At 38.7% G+C, this 27,167-nt stretch overlaps 1 long non-coding RNA gene across 12 annotated transcripts in view; it reads left to right on the plus strand.

Moving 5' to 3' along the window:
* The window catches only part of LOC141425808 (uncharacterized), a 149,274-nt gene that overhangs the window by 21,034 nt on the left and 101,073 nt on the right, over positions 1–27,167 (plus strand). For 11 of the 12 annotated variants that reach the window (XR_012450933.1, XR_012450931.1, XR_012450932.1 and 8 more), the window contains exons 3-4: positions 6,014–6,115; positions 20,014–20,136. This is a non-coding gene — a long non-coding RNA (uncharacterized lncRNA). The remainder of the gene's footprint in view (positions 1–6,013; positions 6,116–20,013; positions 20,137–27,167) is intronic. The other variant, XR_012450940.1, reaches the window with a different exon arrangement.

A 27,167-nucleotide genomic window follows, 5' to 3' on the forward strand; every position in this document is an offset into this window, starting at 1 on the left:
AGCTCACTTCTTCAACTACCTAAGCATTCACTCCAAACATTCACGTCTCACTTAAGCCAAAAATAAAAAGAACAATAGCAGCAACTAACCTTTATTCATGTGTCCTGTGGCTGCAATATGCTACTTTTTTTAAGACTGAAGCTTAAAGAGGCTGGGCAACTTGACCATCAACTCAACTAGAAACTGGTGGAGCTAAAGGTCAAACAAGAGAAGAGGTTGAAAAAAAAGGAGCAGAGGTAGTACTGACCTCATCCAAACCCAAACCCCATCCCTATGTGTAAACTACCTCACCTCACCCCCACTACTTCATGTGCTCCGAAAACAGAGGGCAGGGAGGTAGTCAAGCACAAAAGTCCTCAGATTACTGACATAGTTACCAGCCAAATTTCTTCAAATCTAAAAGATAATCAATTATATATATATATATATATATATATATATATATATATAAAACACTATGATTTGGTGTATATATAATTATAACACTATGATTATATATAGTTATATATATAATTATAACACTATGATTTGGTGTAATGCTAAGAAAAAGTGCTGCAATTAAAATTGTAAAACAACACTAAGACTCTCCTACAAAAGAGATATTTCAAGACAAAAATAAGCTGTGCTCAAAAATGGATGATTTTTAAAATACTCACCAATATCTGTTTCTTGTATCAAAAGAGAAGTCCCTCCTCAAGATTAAAACCTCTTCCAATGTTTTTGTTTCTCCTCCTTCACCTTTTACCAATACAGCCTCCCTTTATCTACCCTTTCCTTCCCACACCTTCGTCAACCTCAGTAATCACTATTCTAAATTCAAATTGAATTTATTTTTGTACTTCCACATGTGAAAGAGTGCATGCAATACTTGTATTTCTGTGTCTGGCTTATTTTACTCAACATAATGTTCTTCAGTTACATTTATTTTGCTGAACACGACAGGATTTCTATCTCTTTATGGCTGAATCATATTCCACCGAGGACATACATTTTTAAAAATTTATTCATTCTTTAGTGGACACTTAAGCTTATTCTATATCTTAGCTATTGTGAATAGTGCTGTAATAAACATGAGCAGGCAGGTGTCTCTAGTATGCCAATTTTATTTCCTTTGGATATATATCCAGAAGTGTAATAGCTGGATCATATGGCAAATCTAATTGTAATTTTTTTGAGGTACCTTCATACTGTTCTCCATAATGGTTGCACTAATTTACATTCCCATCAAGAGTGTATGGGAGTTTCTTTTTTCTCCACATCCTTACCAGCACTTGTAATTATTACTTTTTCTTACAATAGCCATTCAAATTTCTCTCCAGTACTTTCAACTTTACTTTTGTAAAACTAAATACATTTTCAGATATGTGATGGTTAATGGTTATTTTCAACTTGATTACAACTTGGAAGATTAGTTAAGCATGCCTCTGGGTATATCTGTGAGGGCATTTCCAGAGGAGGATTAACTAATGGTGGAAGACCTATCCTGAATGTGGGCAGCACCATCCCATAGGCTGGGGGACCAGATGGAATATAAGGAAGAAAAGAGAAAGTCAGCCTGTGACTTTTCCTGAGGTGACTAGCCCCTGCCACATGTTCCCTCCAATATAATGTTCTCTCTCACTTGAGCCTAGAATAAATGCACCCAAGAATTATGGACTGAAACCATGAGCTAAAATATATCATTCCTCCCTTAAGTTGTATATTGTCAGATATTTTTTTCACAGCAATGAAAAAAACTGAGTAGCACAAGGTCTATTTCATACTGAAAGTCATCTGGTTGCTTCATTCTAAATCATTCTCTGGATATTATTCCGTTTTTAATCTTTCCCTTCTTATTTCTTCTTCCTTTCTGCTTTGTATTTATGGCAAGACCTATAAAGGCTATCAAAGAGATACTAGATATTTTAGTCCTGATTATAAAGCCCAGTATTTATTTACAGCATCTTTTCGCAGCATATGTTGTGATTGGTTCTGTCCAGCAAACCTCCCACAGGGGAAGTAATCTTGCCCCACATCTTTCCATAGAAATACTGTCTAGTGTACATAGTTCAGGAGGACTGACTGCCCCATTTCCTTCTTCTAGGCTTGGGCACAAGATCCAGGCCTGGGCAGAATTCTACATTCAGTTTGGTTGAAACAAGAATGAGTAAACCACATAAGCTAAGACAATTGGAATCCTGCCCTGAAATTCTCTGAGTGCTCTCAGGAAAGATGTACTCTTCCTGCCAAGATTAGTCTTATACTACTGCTGGCCTTTTTGTCCGCCTTGTGGAAATAGCCTAAGAGATGGAGATAGGTTTGGATTTTTGATGTCATTTCTGATCACTAATATTATCTAGATCCTAGATGCCTAAAATAAGAATACTTCTAAACTTTTTTGGCACATAACAGATAAATTTCTTTTTTGCTTATGCTGTTTGATAAGTGCTCCTGTCACTTGCAATTGAGAGTGTTAATATAGCTTTACAGTTTTCAAAGGGCTTTCGCATGCATTATTTTAGATGAATGCATGGTTTGTGGGGATAAGGTATATGTTGGTGTTGCTCATGACTAAATTTCTGGGCCTAAGCGTTACTCAGAAATACTTGTTGAATGACATGGGCCCCTATGTGTTATTACTTACCCCATTTTGAAAAGCAGGGTTCTGAGATCAGAGCCAGTTAGGTATAGAGTTGGGTTACAGTGGACTAGGTTAAGAGTGGATGGCTCAGGGACTGTGGTGAAAGCTTAAACTGGGAGGGGGCATGGAAATGGGATGAATATAGATTAAAGTATGGGTGTCTCTGGACATCAAATCCAGGTTAGTCTTTTCTGTTTTTCTTTTTGAGTTCTAAAGCAGCTCTTAACTCTATTTCCCGTTAACCGTTGCTCCTCTACAAACCACTACCCACTCAGCAACCAGAATAATCCTGCTTAAGTGTCCAATCAGATCCTGTTACCCTTCTGCTTGAAACTTTCCAATGCTTTCCCTTTACTTCTAGGGGTAAAAGCCCAACTCCTCAACACAGCCACAAAATCCTTATGGTGGTATTAGCCCCTGTCCCTTATCTTCATTCCCTCCAACCTTTCACTGGTTCTCTCTGCTCTGGCTATACCAGCCTTGTTTTCGTTCTAGAAAAATGCATTTCTCTCCCAACTCAAGGCCTTTTCTATTCTTCATTTAGTTAATTCCTTAATATTAAGTTACCAACTCCAACATTATTTCCTCTAGAACTTTCCCTGGGTCATCTTTCCCTACTCTCATTTTATTTTATTTATTACGTAACTTTTGAGAAAAGGTCTTGCTATGCAGCCCAGGCTGTCCTTGAACTCATGATCCTCCTATCTCAGCCTCATGAGTGCTGGAATTATAGATGTGTATCTCCACTCCCAACCAACATGCTCTCATTTGAGATAGAGCCTTTTATATCTAATCTTGCTCCTGTGTTTTGATTTTACAGCAACTATCAGTTTGTAAGGATTATGAACCATAGACTCTTCAAAGACCACCAGAACAACTTGCCCACCAAGTAAAACTTCTATGTGTATCAGAAGGGGGAAGTCGAGTTGATAGTCATAGAGTTTTATCTAGACTCAAGTAGTTTAAGGGGACTCTGATTGAGACTGGGTGAAGTTCTTTATATAATAATTTGGTAATGATGAACAATGATGTGAGAGGTTTGAAGCAATCTTGGTAAGTAAACAGTTGTTTGATGAATGGGTTACATGTTCTACTATCCTGAGAAATAGGCTATTTGAGCAACTAAAGTTCAGATAAATGGATTTTGAGGAAGTCCCTGAACTAAACAATAAAGGAATTTATGGTATATATAATGAAGTCATGTTAGTGTAGGTGGCTTTGATTCTTACCCCTGAGTTAAGGTACCAGGATGTAGGCAGTCTCAGTTCGTATGAGACACCTGTGTTTATGCCACCCCTTCCCCAACAGCACTGTGGCAACTAACTTTACATGTGATTAGTGTCCATCTCTGCCAGAAGACTGTGGGTTCTGTGAGCGAACGATCCATGTCTGTTTTGCTCACCATTTTATTTCCTGCACTGGACACAGTACCTAAGGCATTAAAATTCATCAATTAATATTTACTGTGTGAATGAGACCTTGAACAGTACTCTGGATGGGCAGATGAGGAGAGAAATAAAGAGATTGCTTTATCTTCAGTTCTGAGTTATAGTAGTTTCTAGAACACCAAGGCAAGCGTTGTGAGAACACATTTAGATGGGAAAGATGAGAAACTCCACTTTGGAGCCTGGCTCCCATTACTGAGGACAAGAGGATTGCTAGTTCCAAGCCAACCTTGGCTACACAGTGAGATCCTCTCTCAAAATAATTTTTTTTTAAAGTTTCACTTAGAGGAAACAGTACTACTTCTAACAGGAAGCACACATGTGGAATTCAGGAAAGACAAAAATCTGGGGGAACAGATGCAAATTTTATAAAGTTCATTTCTTCAGAATGGCTTAAAAAAAATCAAAGCAATATGGAGCTGTCAGGTGGCTATCATTTCGTATTAGTCAGCTTGGGTTGCCAAGAAAATACCACAGACTGGGTGGCTTAAACATCAGAAATTTATTTTCTTACAGTTCTTATAGTTCAACATATTAGAAAATTCAGTTCCTGGAGAGGGCTCTCTTCTTCATTTGCAAACACCTACCTTCTTGCTTTGGTTTCACATGGCCTTACTTCTGTGTACACATAGAGAAAGGGCCCTATGGAATTTCTTTGTCTTCTTAGAAGGATACTAGTCTTATTGCTTCAGGATCCCACCCTTCAGATTTCACTTAACCTTAATTACCTCTTTAAAGGCCCTGTCCTTAAATACAGTCACATTGGGAGTTAAGCCTTCAACATATGAATTTGAAAAAGATACAATTCAGTCTGTAGCACATGACTTTATTAGAGAAAAATCAAGTTGATAGTCTTCAGTCTGGAGGTGAAGATTTATTAAATGTGCTAGGTTGTAGAGATGATAATAAATACATATATAACACCTCTGTGTGCTAGTCACTCTTCTAAGAGTTTTACCTCCATTAACTCATTAAACCTCATAATCTCTTTGTGAGGAAAATGCTATAATCATCTCCATTTGCAGATAAGGGACATAAAACACTGAGCAAAAACTGCTTGCAACTACATGAAATAGGACTGGCTATATCAACATAGTTTTATTACTCTGAAACATTCTTGCCTAAGAAGACAAAGTTGCAAAATATTCATTTCAAGAACTTCCTAGGGAAGGGGAGTATCAATGAAGAGGGTAAAGGAGGGTGAATATGGTTGAGTTACTTTCTATAAATGTAGGAATAGGAATATGGATGACTGAAACCTGTCAAAGTCATTTTAAGAAAGGACATGGGGAAAGAGGGAGAATAATGGAGGAGATGAACTAACCTGAGATACAATATATGTACATATGGAAATGTCACAACTAAAGCCCCTGAATAACTATTACATACCAATAAAAATGTTTTTTAAAGAATAACTTCCTAAAATTTTATTTAGCTGAACAATAGACTGTTCAACTGGGTACCCAGGTTCCTTATTGAAGGGCTGTTTACTCACCAAGATTCACTTCAAAACCCATGCCATGCAGAGTTCACCAATTCTAAAGTATCATATCACTAACTTAGTCCAGTCAAAATTAGGTCCCCACACTGACAATTTCACCTTAAAACAGACTCCCTGAACCTTATAAATATCTACCCTCGAAGTCCTTCTGGGACACAACAGATTCTCCCAAGGAGGCATTCTCCCTACTTCATGAGCAATGAACTTGGCTTTGCTTGACCAACAGGTTATTTTGGTCTTTTTCCAGGGCATCAGCAAGTAACAAAACCAAGCGATAAATGCCTTGTGTGAAGTGTTTTGCTACGTGGTCACTAATTTAGAGAAGGAACTAAGGCTAGGGTAGTAAATTCAAATGAACATGCACCTCATTTGGGTGAATAAAACTAAAATTAAATTTTAATTAATTCAATTAAATTTTAAAGGCAGAATTATTTGTATCTGTTATAGAGTTCTGCACAGTACTGAACTGAATTGGATATGAGCCTCGACTAAGGACAGAAGTAAGATACTGAAGCAAGAATTGCCAAAAGCATCATCCAAACTGGCCAGGTGAGGAGGAATACTTGAGTAAGGAAGGTACAGACATTAAAAGCACTGGTTTTTTTATTCAGAAATGAGTTTTAGTACTGGCTTTCCCATTTACTGGTCACTTGACTTTGGGCGTGTAACTTCCTGTGGCTTGGTACAGCTCACCTATAAAGTAGGAATAACATGGATACTGACATATGGAGTTAATATGAAGACCAAATGGGAAAGTGAATGCCAAGAGTTTGTCATGGTCTAATTGGTGGTATTAATTGTCATTATAATTTGCTACAGGATTTTAGGGCTTGGGAAGAAGGACGTTATGATCAGTTGTTTACTTGAAGGGGATGGGAGGATTCAAAAAGAAAAAAAAAAGTATTACAGGCAGTGAATCCAAGATGGGACATTTCTGTAGTAGCTTGGTATTTTTTGCATGAAGACCAGTTACCAAAGCCAGTGAGGTCATTTTCCTAGCAAAACTCTCTTCATTAGGATGTTAAAGTGACACTTCATACTATATTTAAGAGGACTGCCAAGGCAAGGTTTAAGACTACAGCAGGAGCTTGACCTTAAAAGGTCAAGAATTTGGAACCCTGAGAGAGATGAAATCTGTGTACAAAACACCTAAGGCTTCCCTGTGGGAGGTGTAGGAGGTGGTGCTGGTGCTGTTGTTCTCCAGATGCTATCACTGATGATGCAGGAGAAATGAGCTCATGGAGCCCAAGGTTGCTTTTTTCCAAATACGCTCACTCACTCACCAGGTAAGTCCTGCCCAGAAGTCTGGAGAGGTGTAGTTCAGCAAGCCCAGTGCTTACTGCATGTATACCAGTTTGGTGTCTGATCTCCAAAGATAAATGATCTTGGAGAGGAAAGATTCTTTTCTCATTATTTCTACAGTTACAGAGCTGAACTCTGTAATGTGCTTACCATGTACCGCTAGGTGCTGTGCTTTATATGTATTACCTTATTTAACTCTTCCCCTAAACCTTTCCAGGTTTTATTATCCTCTTCATTGAACTCTTACTTGATTTATTTCTACAACTTTGTGAAAGAGCCTTATTGGGGGTCAAGAATAATTCAATGATTTGTGAGCAAACAGGAGGGATGTGATGTGGTATTTGATGGAATACAGGAGTAGAGAAGAAAAAGTATAGAGAATCCACAAAAACAAGCTCAAAGTAATGAGTGACAGGATGGAAAGGAGGTTGAAAAAGGGAAGGTCCAGCAAACTCAATTTTAACAATGTGGACTTGGACAGTAAATACACATTCAAGGGACCGTCTTTTAATCTAAGCACAGACATCTTGAAGGGGATCTTGAGGTGATAAAACTGGAAAAGTTGTATTATTTTCTATTTCTAATATCCCACTTGGGAAATTTGGAATTTTTCTAAACCCCTAGATAATTCTTAGAATAAGGTTAAAATTAGAAAATAAAATATTGTATATATGTTCTTATGTTCATCTCCAACTTGGTTTTATGTGACTTGAGTTTTAGGTTAACACCATCTCAATCCACTCAGTGAAATCCACTGAATTTTAGTAATTTCATTTCATATCTTATCTCTCTAAGAGAAATGCAAAAGTATTCACTTCTACACTAGTTAATATAAACCCTTTCCCAGAAATAGTCAAAATACAAATAAAAATTCTTTAAAAGTAACCTGAGGGCAATGACTGAGCTGTGCCAGTTTTGTGAGGTAAGCTCCAATCCTTTCACAAATGTTCTATTTTGTTGAACAGTGTGTATTTCCAAGTTTCAAACTTAAAGGTTCCATTAATCAATCTTTAAAAAAAAATCTGAAAAAATGAAAATATAAAAATTTCCAAATTCTTCATTCTTCCTTAAACAACAACTTAGCAAACATTCCTTAGCATCTTTTATAGGCAATGGTCTGTAAAATTCTGCACAGGGACAGAGATGCACAAACAGGAACCTGGACAGAAATAACAGCTCTGAGTAGGGAATGCATTAGTGCTGCAAGACACCCAAAGTGCAATGATCTCAGAAGAGAGAAGAATTGTTGGATTCAAGGCCCTAGGTAGTAGATAGTTTTGAATTTGGCCTGCATGGGTAAGTAGTGTAAGGAGGATGGGGGCAAAGAAGTGGGGCTTTAGAGTAAGGAGAATGGTTGGTTACTAGCCTATTTTAATGGAAGTGAGATTAAGACTTTTGGGGCCTGATGATAGCTATATTGCTATAAAGTCATTGAGATGCTTTCTAAAGAGTCATTAAAAATTGGGCAAAGCAGTAATTTCTTTGCACAATGTGAGGATTAGTGCCAGGTATATCTCTCTGCCCTCCAGATATACTTTCTATCTGCTCTCCTCCCTGGCAGGCAGATCTATAGAGGCTACAGTATCAAGGGCTTTTCTTTCTCTGGTTTGGGCAATGGAAGTAAATTCCAAGAGATATAATTTATTTCCCAGGCTCCCTTCTTGGGCTGCTGCAGTGCATATAAGAATCTCACAATTTCTCTCAGCCTTTGGGTTTTGATGACAGTTCTTTCTCCTCTTCTAGTTGGGCACAGAGGTAGTAATAGCCGGACACCGGGATTGCCCTATTCCTATTCCTACATCCTACCACACCTTTGTAAATAGTCCTTTTATTATACCTTTCTCGGGCTGGTGGAGAGGTTCAAGTGGTAGAATGCCTGCCTCGCAAGCATGAAGCCCTACATTCAAACCCCAGTGCCACCAAAAAAAAAAAGTTATTATACCTTTCTCACTTTATACTAGAGTGTGCTTGCAACACCCTACTAAGGCCTCTTATCAGACCTGAGACAGAGAAGCACTAGGCATCTACTCATTTCAATCACAACAGGGGCACTGAACATCTATGTTTATGCTATGGGATCCCAAAATTCAGGCCAGAGTATTAGAAGGACATTTGGACACTTGACCCAAATGAGGCTAACCAGATATTCTTTTTGAGAATCTGCATTAAAAATTGTCCATATGGATGGGAGAGGGTGAACTCAGGAATTGAACTCATTTTTGCCCCCTAAGCAGACTGATAAACAGGAAATTAGTCCGTGGAGAAATTCACTTATTGAAGTTGTCTGAATTTGGAATGGCTCTTCAGTTCTTGTTCTAACTCTTCTTGAGTACCAGGTAATTTCTTGAGCTCAAGTACCATGAGATAACTGTTTTCTTATAATAAGCAACAGATGTGCACCCCCTCTCACACACACATTTTTTTGTTGTTTAAGCATGTTCGAGTTATTTCTTTCTTGCAACCAGTCTTAGTAAGGAGAAGACCCAATGCACATAATCCAAGTTTCCACTTATGGAGTACTTACTGTATGCTAGACTTCACAAGACTTTTCTTGTTTAATTCTCTCCACTGTACTAAATTAGTTTTCTTGTGATTCACATCTTTCTTTGCTTAAAACTTTCTTCCAATAAACTGTCTTTCAATTTTTTCTGTATATCTCCAAAGGGATGTCTCATAATTTCTCATAAACCAGTGTCAGCCTCAGTTACCACACAATCTGTTCTGTTCTCTTTCTTCATTGATGATTTAACTCACAGATGTCACTGCACACCATGAAAATTATAATTTGTATATCCAAGTTATCACCTGGAGAGGTTTCAAAAGTTTTGGTCCTTGGGATGCTCAGACATCCTGAACTTGGTGAAGCTATAGGGGGTGTATCTCCCATTTTGTGCCAACTTAGTTCTTTAGCAGTTCTTCATGTGCTTGTATAAAATCTCCTGATTTGATCTGTGAGTTAGTGGTAGAATTTCCCAACCATATTCTATGGCACACTGGTAAAGCTCCACAGTTACAGAGGTACCAGGATATTGTTACTGTTGGCCCTTGGGACAGCCTGCTTGGTACTAGGAAACTGAAGCTCTGTCATCTGGCTTGAGCAGACTTATTTCATCAACTCCAGTGTGGTCTACAGATGCTATTATTTTCTATAAATACAGTGTCATGAGAAAAAACTCAGTGATCTAGCCATTCACACAATTCCCCCATCCTATGCTAATAGGATGCAAACCCAATCTGTACCAGATCAACAATAGACATTTTGTCACCACTTAAATGTTTGCCACTTCCTGTTCTCTCTCTCGCTTTTTTTTAACTAGAAAACAAAACTTGCATGAAAATAAGTGGAGGCAGAGTATGGTGTGAGTGTGTGTGTTTGTGTGTGTGCATGTCTATGTGTTATTAGGAATAAGAAAGATGTTGTCTAGGTGATGTTTCATTAACTGAACATAAATGCCTTATATATATATTTTCTACACAACTTCATTTTTGCAGAGTTAAGTCACCTACATCATCCCACTCTTTCTGAGGACTCAGTCTTGGAAGTATTGGATTGGAGAGTTAAGTCACTTACCTGAGGTCACACACTAAGTGACAAAGCAGTAATTTCAACAGAGGCCTGTTTGTCTCCAGAGCTTGCTCTTTCATTACTGCCACATCCCTTCTTTCCAGTGCTCCATTTAGGATAAGGCCTTCAAATCCCCATTTAGGTAATAAGTTTGGGTATCTGCAGAAGCACACATCTCAGAACTACCTTCAAAAGGGAACTGCTACAAGGAGTCCTCTCAGGTAATAACTTCCGGCTGCAGCAACTTTGGGGTCTGCTACATTGTTTTGAGGCAAGGACACAGACCCTCCCGGTATCTCCAGGAGAGCTCAACCCCATTCTCCTCTACAAGAAATCTATGAACTGGCATTCTCTATTGAGTACCTCCATCCTACCCCCTTTCACAGCTATCAGACCTGCATTGTGGTCTACAGGCTCACTCTGCTTCCTCCTGATCCCTTACCCTGTTATCGTTCATAGGAATTATCCCAAGTACATCTCTTATAATCTTCTCTCTTGTTTGGTCCCTGAAAGAAAGGGCTATGGCACATAGTTCTATTTATCTTCCACAGCACCTGAACTTTGCACATATGTCTCTTGCTTTTTATTTGTATGAGCAAACAGTTTTTCATGTGCAAATGGGCAGTTTCAATATCTTCCTACCAGTTCTGGGGAAGCTCTTGGCCCAAGGACCCAGAATGATACAGATCAAGGATGGCTTTACAGCATTAGATTCACCAATGGGATTTTGCTTAAATGAGGATTCCTGAGCCCGATTCTCAAAAGATTTTGGCTCAGATGCCTGGGGGAGAGCCAAGATGCTCCATTTCTTATGAGTACCCCCAGGGGATTCTGAGCCAGATGATCCTGGAGAAACACAGCTTTAAAGAAACACTGTGCAGCTACACAGTTCCCCTCTTACCCCACCCCCCAGTACTACATTTCTAGGGTTTGAATGTGTCTCCCAAAGTTGATGTGCTGGAAACTAGATCTCCAATGCATACTGGATATATTGGGAGGTGTAAGAGGTAATTAGGCCACAAGGGTTTTGCCTCCATGAATAGAAGAACTGCTATTGTGAGAGTGGGTTCCTTATAACAGGGAGGATTTCAGCTTCTTCTCTTTTTCTTTCATACTATTTTTGCCCTTTCTTTTCTTTCTTCTCTCTCTCTTTCTGTCTTCTCTTACTTTTCTTCTTCTTCTTCTTTTTTTTTTTTTGTGGTAGTGGGGCCTTACACTTGCTAGGCAGGTACTCCATTGCTTGAGCCACACCCCCTGCCTCTTCTCCTTTTTCTATGGGATGACAGAGCAAGAAGGTTCCTCACCATATACTAGCCCCTTCATCTTGACTTCCCAACTTCTAAAACCATGAGTCAGTGGGCTAGCAGAGTAGTTCAAGTGGTGTACAGTGCCTGCCTAGCAAGTGTAAGGCCCTGAGTTGAAATCCCAGTACCAACAAAATAAATAAATACATAAATAAAACCGTGTGTCAATAAATTTCTATTCATTATAGATTACCTAATCTGGTATTCTGTTATAGTAACACAACATGGAGTAAGATACATGTTTGGTGACTGTAGGTATTATTTGGGAGAATCTTGGCATGTTCCAGGACCAGGATTTTTCTATCTCCTGAATATGTTCTAGTCTGCATTTTGAAATAAATAGGGTCCCTAGAGTAGAGTATGAAGATTGCCTGGGACCTGGAAGACACCTAAATTGGTATTACGAACTAACCTCTGGATGTAGGCTGGGATTATGAAAGATACGTAGTTAACCTCATTTTACAATGTGATTGCTACCTTGTGAGTCATTATGATAGTAGTTCAGGTCAGCCCAACTCTGTCCCTTCAAGGGACAGAGATTCTCAAAGATCACTTTCTGACCCCTCCAAGTGCGTGTCTTTGTCCAAGATCCAATTTCCCCTGTACCTCCTTCCATGAGGGCATACTATATTTAAATGGGTTGTTTCATGGATCTTTTTCATGCATTAGCCAGAAAATTCTTTGGAAATGAAGTTTGTTTCTTCTCATCTCTTTTATTTCAATGACTACCCCATAACCTAGAAAATGTAGGTGTTTTAATGATAGTATAAATGTCTGAATGGACAGGTGGGTGGATGGAAAGAAGGAAGGATGGGAGAATGGAAGTTGGAATGAACTAAAGGTGACTGGACACCTCCATGGGACTGCTCACTCTACTTTACTTCTCTGGTCCATAGCCAAGATCACATTAACTTAAATATAAATGATTGTATCACAGAAATATATACTCATTCTCTTTGTGGGTTTTATTTCTTTAAATCCACTTTAAATGAATTAAAAATGCTTATGAGAAGATTTTTAAAAACTAGAGTGAAAAAGTTTTTCCAGTCAAATTGAAAAACTTAGATTATAGGAAGTATTGTGATGTAGTGGGCTTTGGGACCAGTTAGTCTGAGGTTAAAGTCCCTCTTTGTTAATGGTTGTGTAGCTTCAGTTTTCCCCTCTGTAAAATGGGATAAAAATATTTATACCATAACATTTATATAAACTCAAGCCAAGTACCTGGCATGGAGTAAGGGCTCAGTAAGTATTAACTACCTTCTTCATTTCTGGCCTAAATTTAATAGAATCGTGTGCTTGGAAAACAACCCCATAACATCATTTAAAAATTTTTCTAAGTGTATAGACATTGACTAGATGCTCATCTAAATATATGTTAGATGAATGAGAAAATTGTTTCATTGCCTCTCACTTATTCCAAATTCTAATTTTAGTTCCCTTCAGCATTAGGAAGCATATTTAAAAGCATAGCAACATGACTCAAAAGATTAAGATTTTCTTTCCAGAAGTCTTGATTTAAATCCTCAGTGTTTGACTTTTGAGAAGAGTGCAAATGTTGGCACTATCTTCTTTATTAGCAATTTGTAAAGAACTAGGATCTTACACAGCTGTGTGCAGCTCAGAGAGGTACCAAGCAAAGAATAAACTTACTGCCCACGTAAACTCAAGGCAAGAAAACCTCAAGCTGTTTTATATTATTCTGACAGCCTCAGCAAGGTTTCTTATTTTTCTCATGAAGAAACTTGACAAAATTACAAGAATTCTCTACTATATATAAAATTTTTACCTTATTGGATTGTTAAAGATGATGATATATTTGTTCTAGGAGAAACTAAAGATGCAGAACTATGGGATTTTATAGGTCTTGCTGTAGCAATTCATTAGAGAAGACCTCTTTTAGACCTCAAGTTGACTAGAGGATGATCTGGAGGGGGTCTACTCACACCCCTCTTCAAGATGCATTCTGACTGATTGCATCTTATAGTGTACAATTGCAGTGTACTCACAATTGAAGCCCAGATCAATGTGGGTCAGCCCCCTCAAACCCCTGCTGGAGCCTGTTTCTTATTTAAAATGATAGTACTGGGAGAAGAAGATTCAACAAAAGTAGTTCTGCTTATGACTCTGTTTACTGGGACCCATCAGTACAGAACACTGAGAGAAGGCTGCAGACATCTGCATTGACAGGAAAGCTAAGCACGAGGTAGAGACCAAGGAAATGCCTCTTTTGGGCATTAATTGCATGCAAAGCACTTAAGGTTATTATGTATTTGTGTCCTGACTAGGCAAACTGAGAATACTAAATCTTTCTCAGTGTTCTGTACTGATGATAGATTCTAGTAAATGGAACTATAAGCAGAATGACTTCCATTGAATCCCCTTTTCCCAAATTTTTTAATACTTTGACTCTTTTCAAAAGGAACATAAAGCTGCTTTAGAGGAAAACATATAGAATAAGTGGGGATGCAATACAACAGAAAGTAAAGGATGAAGCCAGAAAAGGTGGCATACATACATACAGGATTCCGTCTACTTGCTTAGCAATGGCCTTCAAAGCTAGCCAGGCAATTCCTGCTAGCTCATGAATGATCCCTTTATATGGCTCAAAGTGTCCAAAAGATAAACGCAAACCTGATAATCTGAGACACATAGTAATTCCTAGTACTGAGACCAAAGGGACATATTTTTTTCCCCATGAGTTGGTGAAAGGCGAGTAACTTAATGTGTTATGGGGGCATTATGCAACCCAGATGTGCTTGAATATACCAATATTATCACTGAGCTCTTATTTCAGGACCCTCTATACAAAAGAAAAAATAGCAGAATGCTAATCAGATTAGTACTTGCTTAATAGATGCTTACCCACCTAATATTTCTGCACTTGAAGGCTGTCTGGTAAAAGCTAACTTTGGCATGAAGCTGAGACTTGAAGCAGAAGTGACTTCTCCCATCTCTTCCTGGAAGTGCACATGAAAGTCTATTAAAGGAGATCAGCCCTCCCCCATTTTTTCTGAGTCTTCTTGTCTACTGCATGGAGCAGGAGAAAGAACAGCATAACTAACCTGAGACATAGGGGGATGTTGGCTGTGTGAAAAACCAATCCAATCTTAGAGGCATAAGACAATTACTGTCTCTCATCATTACTGTTATTTCTCCTAACTCTGAGGGTTAATGGCCCTCAGCTAGATGGTTCACACTTAGAGGCTCCGATACAGATATGGTTAGATGGTGGCAGCAGCTGGAGGCTTTGTTATCCATATGCTGGCCACCAATTGGGACAGCTTCTGGAACTTTGGCTGGCATACCTGTAGCAGGCTCCTCTATGTACACTGTATACTGGGCTGTGTGTCTTACGGCATCATGCCTGGGTTCTGAGAGCAAGTACCCCAAGAGACTGAGGAAGAGAGAGGGAAGAGGAAAGAAAAGAAAGGAGAGAGAAGAGGAAAAGGAGGAGAAGGGTGGGGGAGAGAGAGGCCGAATTGCCTTTGTGTTTTTAAATACACTTTATTTTGGAATAATTTTAGACAAAAAAGTTGCAAAGGACAGAGAGTTTCTGTACATCCCTCACCTAGTTTCTCTTAATGTTCCTATCTTTCCTTATAGCAGAACATTTGTCAAAACCAAGAAACCCCTAGTGGTTCATAAATATTTATTATACTCTAAACTTCATCAGGATTTTACTAGATTTTCCATTAAATCCCCTTCATTTACCCAGGGTCCCTGACATTTATGTGGCATCACTGATCATGTTAACTTGGATCACTTAGTGAAGATAATGTTTGCCATGTTTATCTAAAACTGCTGTTTTTCCCCCTCTCTATATTCTAGTGTTTGGAAGCAAGTCACTAAGTCAAACCCACACTTTAAAAGGAAGGGAAGGCTAACTTTCCATCTCCTGGAGGGGGTAGTTACCTACAAATGTTATTTGGAATTCTTCAGTATGGAAGATTTCTCTCTCCTCATTTATTTATATCAATATGGACTCATGTATATTTATTTTATCCTTTGGGTTATAATCCAATACTATGCTCTTTATTTTATTGCTAAAAAATTTCCAGCTTTGGGTATTGGAGCTCCTTTAGTTTGGTTCCTGTGTCCCTTTGCTAATCACTTCCTTACATTCTAGCACTTCAAGATGCTCCAGGATCACTCTTATTTTCCCTGCCTTAGCTCTAAAATAAGCCATTTTTACAAGGCTTGATTTCTCTTATGACAGAATGATATTGTAGTGCCCAGCCTCACATGACTTTGTCGGTTAGTAGAGTAACAAAGGTCTACTCAAGTTCAAAGGGGGAAGGAACAGAATGGACTCCATGTCTCAATTAGAGAGTAGAAGGGTAACATTTTAAGAGTCTCAGGTTGGAAGATATTGTTATGGATATTTGGAAAATATAAACCATCGCAGAGTATTATCTCCATGAGCAAAGACTTACAGGAGATGAGGAAGTCAGCCATGTGGCTGTCTGTGGGAGGGGTGTTCCAGATAGAGGTAGCAATTAATGCAAAGGCTGTACATGAGACCATGCCCAATGTTTTTAAAAAGTAAATGGAGGAGTAATGTGGAGAATCATAAATGATGATGGAGAGGTAAAGGAATGAGGGCAGATTATGTAGGTTCCAGAGGACATTGTGAAGATTGGATGAGTGGTCATTTCAAGGTATGGACTAGAAGATGACATGACCTGATTTATGTTTTTAAATGATTACTATGACTCCTTTATTGAGAATTGACATTGGGGGCAAGAGTAGAAAAAAGGAAAACTGGGATGCAATTGCAGTAATTTATACAGAATGTAGGTGATGGTGGCCTGGACCAGGGCAACAGAAGGGAAAATGGTGCTGAAATGTCTGGATTCTGAACATCTGAATCTACAGCTAAGAGAATTTCCTGCTGAATTAAAGATGGGGTATAAGAAAATGAGGAAAATCAAGAATGGCTTGAAAATGTGGTATGAGAAACTGCAAAAGTAAAGTGGCTATTAATCGAGATGGGAAAGACCAGGAGCAAATTCTGGGAACTGTTGATTTCTGGGCATCTTTTAGACATTCATAAAGATGTCAAAGTAAGACTCTGGTACATATATCTGGAGTTCAGGAAAGGAGTCTGATCTGGAAATGGATGTGAGTACCTACAGATTAAATTTAAGATAAAAATAGATCACCAAGGAATTGAGTAAAGAAAGAGAAGATAATCGAGGATTGGGCCCTTGGACACTCCAACATTAAGAAAAAGGAATCATGAGAGAAAAATTAACCATAAAAGAGAAAGAGAAGCCAGGCGCTGGTGGCTCACACCTATAATCCTAGCTACTCAGAGGCAAAGATCAGGAGGATTGCGGGTTTGAAGCCAGCCTGGGCAAATAGTTCCGCAAGACCCTATCTTGAAAAAAACCATCACAAAAAAAAAAAAATAGGGCTGGTGGAGTGGCTCCAGGTGAAGGCCCTGAGTTCAAACCCCAGTATTGCTAAATAATAAATAAATAAATAAATAAAAATAAGAGAGCGAGAAACCAATAATATAAGAAAATGCAGTGTCTCAGGGAAGCAATCAAAGAAAATGTGTCATGGAGGAAAGTCACCCCTGTCATATGATGTCACTGAATTCCATAAAATGAGAACGGAGACTGAGCACTGGATTAAATAATACGGAGGTCATAGATTTTTCTTGACAAGAGCAGTTAAGTGGAATCCAAGGGGTGAAGAGATGAGTGTATTGATTTTTAGAGAAAACATGAAGAGAAGACTTGGAGATAGGTAGTATAGATATCTCTTTGAGGTCTTTTGCTACCAGAAGGAATCACAACGTGGTCACAAGTAGGGGAAACAAGTTCAAGGAAAGGTTTCCTGTCCATGGGAATGAGCCAGCAAAAAGTAAAAGGCTGATGATTTAGGAGGGAGGTGACAAGTGCTGAAGTTGTGGGGGCCTGAGGGCTGTTCACAGGGTTTTAGGGGGAGCATGTCTTGCAAGGAGGCAGCAGGTGTGGGTGCAGATGCTGCTGAAAGTCCACTCGTGGTGGGGTTCAGGTGAAATTCTCTTCTGATCGACTTCTTTCAGTAAAGTAGGAAATGAGGTCTCAGCTAAGAGCAAGAATGTGAGGTGGGGGGTGTTTAAGGGATAAGGAAAAGGTGTAGAATAGATATCTGACAGAACAGGAGAGTACATGGATTTAGGACAGCATCCTGGAGCAACTTGAGGGCCCTTGAATTAAATCCAAAGTGAAGCCAGTTGGATGGCTATGTTTTTCTCTATGCACTTTCAAAAGCTGGAGCTCAGAAGGCAGAGACATGATTTGGCCAGGATATGATGAAATGAGAGAGGGGTAATGGAGAGGAGGTTGTAAAGAAGAGAGTGATTATAAATGACTAAGTAAATATTAAGATAGTGAGGACCATCAAGGAGATTAATCACAATGAAAAATTGCAGGATGATTGAATTGATTGTTTGGGTGTACAAAAAGCCAAAGAGTGTCATACACAAGGATTAACTTTTATACTGAATTCTCATGTCCACTTGTAAAATTTAGCTTTATAGATATATCAGTTAATCAGTTCCCACCCCCTTGCGCTGGAAAACTTCCTAAGGAAAGGCATTGAAAAAACTTGGAATGGGAAGGAAGACAAAAATACTCTCACTACCAATCATGTTCACAAAAATTAGATAAGGTAGTACATGAAGTTCTCTGTAAATGCAACAATAAATTTCAGCGTTTTGAGCTGGAGATATAGCTTGGTGGTAAAGTAATTGCCTACCCGTGCATGTGCTGGGTTTGATCCCCAGCACCGCAAACACACCAACAGGAAACAAAATCCTCCATAGAGAACGTTTTTCTGTCTTCAGTGAAGGCTTCCAGCATCATGTGAAGGCAAAATGCTGACATTTAGTTTCATACTGTCATGTGTTGGAGGGTGTTAGCTACACCTTTTGCCCCCAGATTTGTTCAGATGTTGAGACAGATGTTGTCACATGTACAACTAGGAGAGTATGAAGATAATTATTCCTCACAATTTGGGCCTTTCTTGGGGAAACAAGGCAGCCACCCAAGTTAGGCGGATAAAGACTGGAGAGAAAGAAAGGGCCAATGGTGTTTGTGTTTGTGGTTAGGAGGAAGAGGTGGAGGCAAAGTAGGCTTTCTCACTGGGAACACACAGACTTTCTCGTGGACTTTCCTGCATGTGGAGTGAAAAAGAAGGGAAGGGTTGGGACCTACCTGAAAGCTGTCAGTGGTTCAACATTACAAATGGGATCATTTAAACCAGACAGGGTGTCTTACATCCATAATCCCAGCTACTTGTGAGGCGGAGATGGCAGGATCATGGTTCTACGCCAGCCCAGGCAAAAAAGAGTTAACAAAACTCTATCTCAAAGAACAAGCTGGGTTATGGTAGCTCATGTCTGTAATCCCAACTGTGTGGGAGGCAGAGGTAGGAAGATTGTGGTCTGAAGATTGTGATCATAGGCGGGTGTCAGGCTAAAAGTGAGAGACGCTATCTGAAAAATAACTAAGGGAAAAAGGGCTGGAGATGGGGTTCAAATGGTGTAAATCTTGCCTAGCAAGTGCAAGACCCTGAGTTCAAACCCCAGTACCTCCTTCAAAAAAGAAGAGGGGATGGCAGAGTATATACTGGGCAACAAGAACAGCCTGGTGATTAAAATTGCAAGCCCTGGAGTCAGGCTGGCATTTAAATCCTAGGTCCTTTAGCTGTTTGATATGTATTAGCTATTTGACCTTAGGCAAATGACTTGTGTCTCTGTTGTATTTGCCTCATCTGGAAAAGGGCAAGAAAAGTAGTTACCTCCTGAGTCGTTGTGAAGCCCAATAGCACTGGTAAATTGTTTAGTGCACGTTAGTAATTAGCAAAACACTGAAACTTCTGGGATTGACATTTCCATTTCAGATATGCGTGGTCCTCATGGCTGAACCATATCTTGTTGCCAGAGGCTCTGAATATGTAATTTTTCAAACAACTCATTTCCTTTACTTTTGAAAGCATTACGTATTCACTGCATAAACTCTAACTTTTAACTTTATGTTCTGTTCTGTTTAAGCTTCTCTAAGAGTTTATAATTAGAAAATAAAACTTTAGCCCTAGAAAAATTAGGGAGGGAATCTTGGGTGAATCAGTTTGTCAAATAAAGATTTCTTTTAGTTTAGGTATTTTTAATTTATCTTTGAAGTTTCATTTTTTTTCCACAAATAGATTCTCTTAAATCATGGTAAACATTGATTTTGTTTGTTTTCAAAAAGTAAAAGTGTGACTTTCCAATATTCCTCCAGGTGTTTATTGGCATCTCCTGTAGGCTCAATGACTCAGTCATTCATCCACCAAATAATTATTGAGCACCAACTATGACTGGAACTCTGGGACAGTCCCAGATATTAAGCACTGTGAACAAACAGGTAAGACTCATTGCCATGGGCCTTGAGTGGGGTAGATGGTCAATGAAAGAATACCACTTTAAAGTCAGGGCTTGTAATTGCATAAGGCAAAAGTCAACTCTGGTTATCATAAAGAAAAGAGTTTTAGAATAGTACTGTGTTCCCAGTGACACCACGGAAGCCTTTGGGCAATCAGGATAGAATGGAGCGTGACTACAGAAGACTGGGCCCCTGAAACAGATCAAATTTGGTCAGGGCATCCCTGCTGCCCTGAAATCCTGTGTCAAAATCACTGTTGCTAAGGGACATTAATACAGCCACGGTGCTGTCACCACCACAGCCGTAGGAGCCCTACACTGCCCTTGTTTCGTTAAGGCACTTGATTAATATTCGTCAGCTGGTAGGGTCATCTGATTGATGAGCCACAGCTCAGGTAGCTGAGCTGGTTTTCTGTCCTGGGTCAAAGGAAATGCTGGGCAACTGACCAACCAGGGAACATTTGACATCCACAACACACACAAAGAAAATATTCTAATGCTGGCTTAGTGCTTTGAAGAGGAACTGTGGTCAGGGACCAGCCAGCATGGGGAAAGCCAAGCTCACCTGCAACAAAGGCTCAATACACAGTAAGTCCTCTTGGTGCTTCCCAATCTCCCCTGGTGCTTCAACTGTTCCAGAGTCTGGCTCTGGGGGAGGCACCAAGGCATTATGTCCCACACCTGCCATTCCCACGCCTCTTTCCCCAGGTGGCCATATCACACATCTGCACTCACTTTGATGACATCTTTCCTATTTAAATACATCAACCTTTCTTATCATCCATCCAAGTGGAAAGACCAATAAACAGAAGGTAAAAGTAATGAGAGGAAACAATGTTCTGGAGACCTAGCTCGACACCTTGCTGAAGGCTCTGAGTCTGGGGCACTTTCAGCAAGTGTGAGGTACTGAAAACTGAATGGACCACTGACAGACACTGTCCTTGACCTTTCTGGAAGAACTGAGAGCAGGGAAAAGGAATATTTTTCAAAGGGTTTTTGAGGTGGCACCGGGGATTGAACTCAGGGTCTTGTACTTACCAGTCAGGTGCTCTACCTCTTGAGACCCATTTTTGCTTTGGCTACTTTTGAGATAGGGTCTTTTTTTATGCCCAGACTGATCTGGATCGGCTTGCCCTTGTAGCTGAGAGGGACAGGCATGCATCAACCACTGTGCCAATCATTAGTTGAGATGGAGTCTAGCTAACTTCGTGCCTGGGCTGGCTTCAAATTATGATCTTCCCTAGGTTTGAGCCACTGTGCTTGGCCTGGAACAAATTTTTAAACCTGTTTTTAGTGCTTTTTACTCTCTCTGAGGGTTCTTTAAAATGATCTTTCATACTTACAATAGCACCAAGCTTCATGCTTTGGGTGGCAAATAACAGAATCTGGAAAATTTTAGAGAGGCTTTAAAATGGGCAAGACTTGTTTAAATTTTAGTTCCTCCATTTACTAACTCTGTGATTTTAAGCATATTATGCAAAATTTGGAACCTCACAATTCTCATCTATAAAATGTATATAATAATACTGATTTTTCCTGATGTATTAAATAGTCTAGTGCTACTCAAATTGAATTGTGCACACAGATCATGTGAGGATTTTGTGAATATGTAGATTCTGGTTCTTAGTGGGGGAGGCCTGAGATTCTGCCTTTCTAATAAAATCCCAGGGATGGCTGATGCTGCCCTTTGCAGGTCACACTTCACATAGCAAGGATGTGACGCTGTGCGGTCCATATGGTAGCCTTCATACACATGTGGCCGTGAGCCCTTGAAATGTGACTAGTGCACCTGAAAAATGCAATTTTTCTTTTAATTTGAATTAACTTAAAAAACCCCGGTACTTGGTTTAGTTGTTGGAAAACAATTTTTAGTATACTTGGAACAACTTCTGAATCCATCTCTTCAGCTGTTAATTTCATGAGATTTGCATAACCAAACATGTATTTCCAATGAAAACTTAACGTTTGAATTGAGATATGCTCAGAGTGCAAAATAAACACCAGATTTTGAAGACTTAGTTTAAAGAAAGTACTAAAATATCTTGTTAATAAATTATCTACCAATGGCAATTTTGGGTATGCTGGATAAAAATACAGTATTAAAATGAACTTGTTTCTTCTTACTTTTTTTTTTAAAGTGGCTACTCAAAAGTTTAAGGTTACACATATGGCTTGCATTCTGCTCCTATGGGAGAGTTTAGGCCCAGAGCAGTAAGCATAGGGCACAGCTTCCCTGTCAGCTGCCTTCCTCCTGTCTAAATTTGGTGGGTGACCTCTGGCTGGAAAGAGGAAGTGAGGTGGTAGAAAAAGACAAGGTTTCTACCTCCCTCGCCAGAGGCTGTGACAAAAAGCCAACATTTGCAGCAAGCTCTTTAGCTCAGAAACTATTTCTTCTGTGGTGGGTTATTTCTACTACATTCCAAAGGCAGGCTCTGGTTTTTGGAGATGTAAAAAAGTGACATGTCAGCAGTCTGGAGTGAACTGCTCAAAGCTTCCTCTCCTGAGAAGATGCTCACTTTTCAAGAGTGAAGGGTCATGGCAAAGGGCCCTTCAAGTCAGCCTCCTTGGTGACATTAAAGGGAGCTAATTAAAACAGCCTGGTCTTCTGCAAGTGCGCTGCATTATCTCCTGGTCAACTCAGCAGTTCCAAAGGAGGCTAAAACATTTCATGAAGAACAGTAAAGAAGACATTTGCAAACTTGACAATAAGCAAGAAGTTAGCAAAGACATGTGCAGAAATGAAAGTTTTCTCCTAATTTACATTATGGTAACTTCACTTCCCCACTCCTGTAAAAAAATTTTTTTTTTCTTTTAAACCAATTCAGTCAAATATTTACATGTAGAATCAGACCTGGCAGCAAATTCAAAGAAAACTATTAAGGCCAGCAAAAGTTGCTTCTGTATCAGAGGCTTTGAGTCTCTCAGTCTCAATTAACCTTTTTAAATAGGAAGTGACAGCCTTGGATGGAAAATGCGGGGAGATTAAAATGTTTTTGAAGAATGTTTGACTACAAAGTAAACAGTTTGATTAAAAAATATTAAATCAGATGCTGGGTCCACATTCCATAAACCTGAAAACACAGGCAAATGTACTGAATAGTTAAAAAGGCTTGGATAAAGAAATCATGAAACAGTTTAGTGATGATCCAAACTTCATGGAATTTTTTTGTGTTGGAATAAGACAGAGAATGTATTTTTTTCTAATTATGTTAGATCTTGACATGAAGTTGTTCAGCTGGCTTTAGAGGCATAACTTCAAAGATACTCATCTGTAAGCCTTCTTGTTCTTTCTGTCTCCAAATGAAGTGCTGAAAAATATTTGCTAGGTGTATTATTCACTGCACACTAGAATGCCTTTTTGGTAATCAAATGGTATTTTTTTATTTTGTATAAAAGAGTACACTATTCTTCAGATTCAGGATTTATTTTGCTTTACAAGGAAGCAGAAGGAAAGTGAGTTTAGCAAATTCATAGCCTAATGAAAATTGTAAGGGGAAGATTTTCAATGTTACAAAACATGCTAGAAGCACACATTTATAAGCCAATGGTTCATTGTCAAGTTCCCAAAATCTTATTCAAAACAGCATTCTCATCTGAATGCATTTACATCTCTAAAAGCAATACAATCCCTTAAGTCTTTCCCATTAGTTTGTTTTAGAGATTTTTTTACTATATTTTAAGTATCCGTAATTTGTGGGCCTTACTGGGTGAATTCAGCACTGCTGCTTACCTGATAAACTTGTCCATCGGGAAGGAAATACCAGTTTCTCCTGTTCCTTTGCACCAGCTGTTTTCTGTCTGGACTGTTTCCGTCTTTCTGAGCTATTTCTCAATTTCTTGCCCAGGGGAATTTCTCTGCAAAATGTTCTTTAACCCTGCATCCCTATGCTTGTTGGACCCTATACCGTCAATACCCTGTCATGATTACGGCACTTACTGTGTTGTTACAATAGTTCCTGTGTCTTCATTCTGGTCCTTCTACTACCTAGCATAGTTGCTGCATAAGGCAGATGCACCATGGAGTTTTCTAGAACAGAATTAAAAGCATCACTTTGAGGTTTCATGTAACAAGACAGCTTGTTTCTTACTGTCACACTGCCTGGTTCTTGTCTCCTTTGGCGTTGTTTCGAAGGTGGGCCTTCCACGCTTGCCCTGTGGAACTATCACCAATTGGAACTCTTCTATTTAGCCTGAGCCATCTCCCTCTTTCTGATTGATGGAGCAATGGCTTCTCTTTCTCTCAATTTAGGAGAGTCCCATAGAAGAGTGACTTTCACCACTCTTGGGTTATATTGCTGCTTCAGTCTGCATCCAGGAGGCAGCCTGTATGGTTTCTGGGAATTTTTAATCACATAGCTCTTTCCACTCTCACTTCTTTCTCAGTGACAGCCTAGTCTACTCTTTTATCCTCAGCTGGTCAGGTCACTATGATTGATGGGCTCTGCCTTACACCTCTGTATATGTGGATTTTTTTTTTCCCTTTAAGGTGACCCTTGTCACTCCTTATAATTTGGATTGCACTGGGCCCTTCCTAAGTCCATCAAAATTTTTTTACTTACAATATCTGAAACCCTAGCTGTGTACACTGCCAAAGGCTTGGAGGGAGAAGTAACAAAAAGAATAAAAGCCTTTAAATATATACACAAAAATCTTAAGCCTCAATGATGGGTTAAGGGTAGATTTCCTTGTATAATGTTTTGTTAATTTAATCATTTTTATTCTTATAATCTGAATAAAAACCAAAGTTATTTTTACTTAGGAGCATTCCATAACAAATATAATGCAAACTCTTCCATAAAATCCAATGATAAAAGTAATGTTCCAAAAGTAGAAGTGTAAAAAGCTATGATGTTTTCTTAATGAAGCTATTAGCTATAATTCCTTTTAGTGCTATCTTCAGAGTAACTCAATTAGTCACATGATAAATCTCAAAGAGGTTTTTTTTTTTATACAAATGAATAATGGCTCATTTATTTAGCTTAGATCCAACTGTGAATTACACATGTCACCTGCTTTCCAACTCCTTTCTAGAAACTGGGGAGGGGAAGAAAAAGCACACAAAAATAAAATGATTTAATTCAGCTGCTTGTTATTTGCATTAAGCATTGTTTTGGAGAAGAAACTTGAGATTGTATATGAAAGTGGATTTATTATTCATGGGTCTTCCCGTTGCACAGGCAATCAGTAGCCACTGCAGTCTTTTTCCTGATATGCTAATTTACAACCTATAACCTATAACCACCTCCAGACACATTTTTCAAGGCTGTGTGCTTTCAACTGACAGTTTCTACATAGGTTCTCCATTCCTGAAAAAAAAGGAAACTGGTGACACAAATGCAACACCTTTTCAATGCTTTCTTTAAATTTGCCACAAACATTGCAGCAAAACTAAGGCTTAGTAAAGCTTAAACCTTCTGGAAGTTATCAGAAAATCTACTTTTAGAAAGCCATCAGTGACACAGCATTTTGTAGAGGGAAGAGGCATGGAAGGGTTGGTTTACTCTAGAGAATTAATTTATACCCTTTTCCATTATTTAAAAATTAAGATAAGTTTAAGCCTTTTTTTTTTTTTTTTTGAGATGGACTTGAACTCATCCTTCTGTCTCAGCCTCCTGAGCGCTGGGATTACAGCATGACCACAATATCCAGTTTAAAAGTATTACAAAAAAAAAAAAAAAATTAAAGACCACTAAATACAAATACTACTTTACATCAAGAATCACCCTCAACTGGGGCCTTGGGCAAGTCACAACCTTTCAAAGGTCTTAACTCATCTATCCCAGAAAAGCTTGATTATTACGAAGAGCTGGGTTCTTATGGCTCTAAATCTTTTTGACGGGTTGGGTTATAGGTTCTACAAAAATGCCCATGGCAGCAGGCAGGTTAACACATTGAGTGAAGTTGTCCAGGGTGAGAAGTTTTTTTTAAAGTGAATCCTTACTATTTCAAACTTAATGGCCACAAAATATTTCATTTTCCTTTTAGTTCTAGCATGAGAGAATCAATAAATGGTTGCCCATATTGAAAAATGATGGTGGTATGGAGTCTGTGGAGTAGTAAGCACAGTGGTAAACAGAGATGAGGAAAAGCACCAAGCTATTGTTACTGTTTGGGAAGGAAGGCCTAATGTTATATTCCCAAAAACGTGACTGTTTTTAGTGAAACTGAATGTTGAATGTAGATAATCCATGAAAAGAAAAAGCCTTATGGGTCATTATAATTATTGCCAAATATAACACATCTACAAATTAAATAGGGATCACAGGATACTGGTTTACAAGTTTCTCTCATTGTACTGGGGCCATTATATTTAGTAATACAGCCTCAATGAGAATTCTTACTATCATAACCCACAGTGTATTTACTGAGCTCCTTTACAGGTTGTGTTCTGTGCTAGCACTTCCTGACTCTTATCTCATTTGATTACAATAACTCTGAGAAGTAGCTGAATATACTGTTAATCTCACTTTATAGACAGAAGATGAAATAAAGATCATAGAAGCCAAACATATCCTAAACCCATGGAACTAATTTTTCTTTCCTCAGAATCAAATCTAGAATATTAACTTGGAAATACTTATATTTAAATAGGGCAGGCTGAATGAAAAAAATCAGGCTACAAAGTCTGTATGACTTAAAATTGTGTTTATACTTTAGTGACTGCATGTTATTCTGCCATGAAGGTATGTTAACACTTAAAAAAGCATCTACCATTAACCAATTGAGCCTCTATTAAAATCATGTAGGAAAGCATTTTTTAAAACCCTGCACTCATTCATAATCATTAATTGATGGCTGCATGTTAATTACTTTATTAGGTGCTGTCCTTTTCAAAGGAATATTATTATGGACAATGTGTCTCTGGGAAGCAAGATTTATAATGACTAAATAAATAGAAGATAAAGAAAGAAGCCACAAGATTTCTTTGAACTTTAAGAATACACTCAGCTTAGCTATATAAATTTTTATGATGTCTAAGCAATCATCTCTGAGCGAATGGCCAGGTTCCCAGAG

This window comes from Castor canadensis, chromosome 8 (assembly GCF_047511655.1).
Source record: "Castor canadensis chromosome 8, mCasCan1.hap1v2, whole genome shotgun sequence".
In the NCBI taxonomy this organism is placed as follows: Eukaryota; Metazoa; Chordata; class Mammalia; order Rodentia; family Castoridae; genus Castor; species Castor canadensis.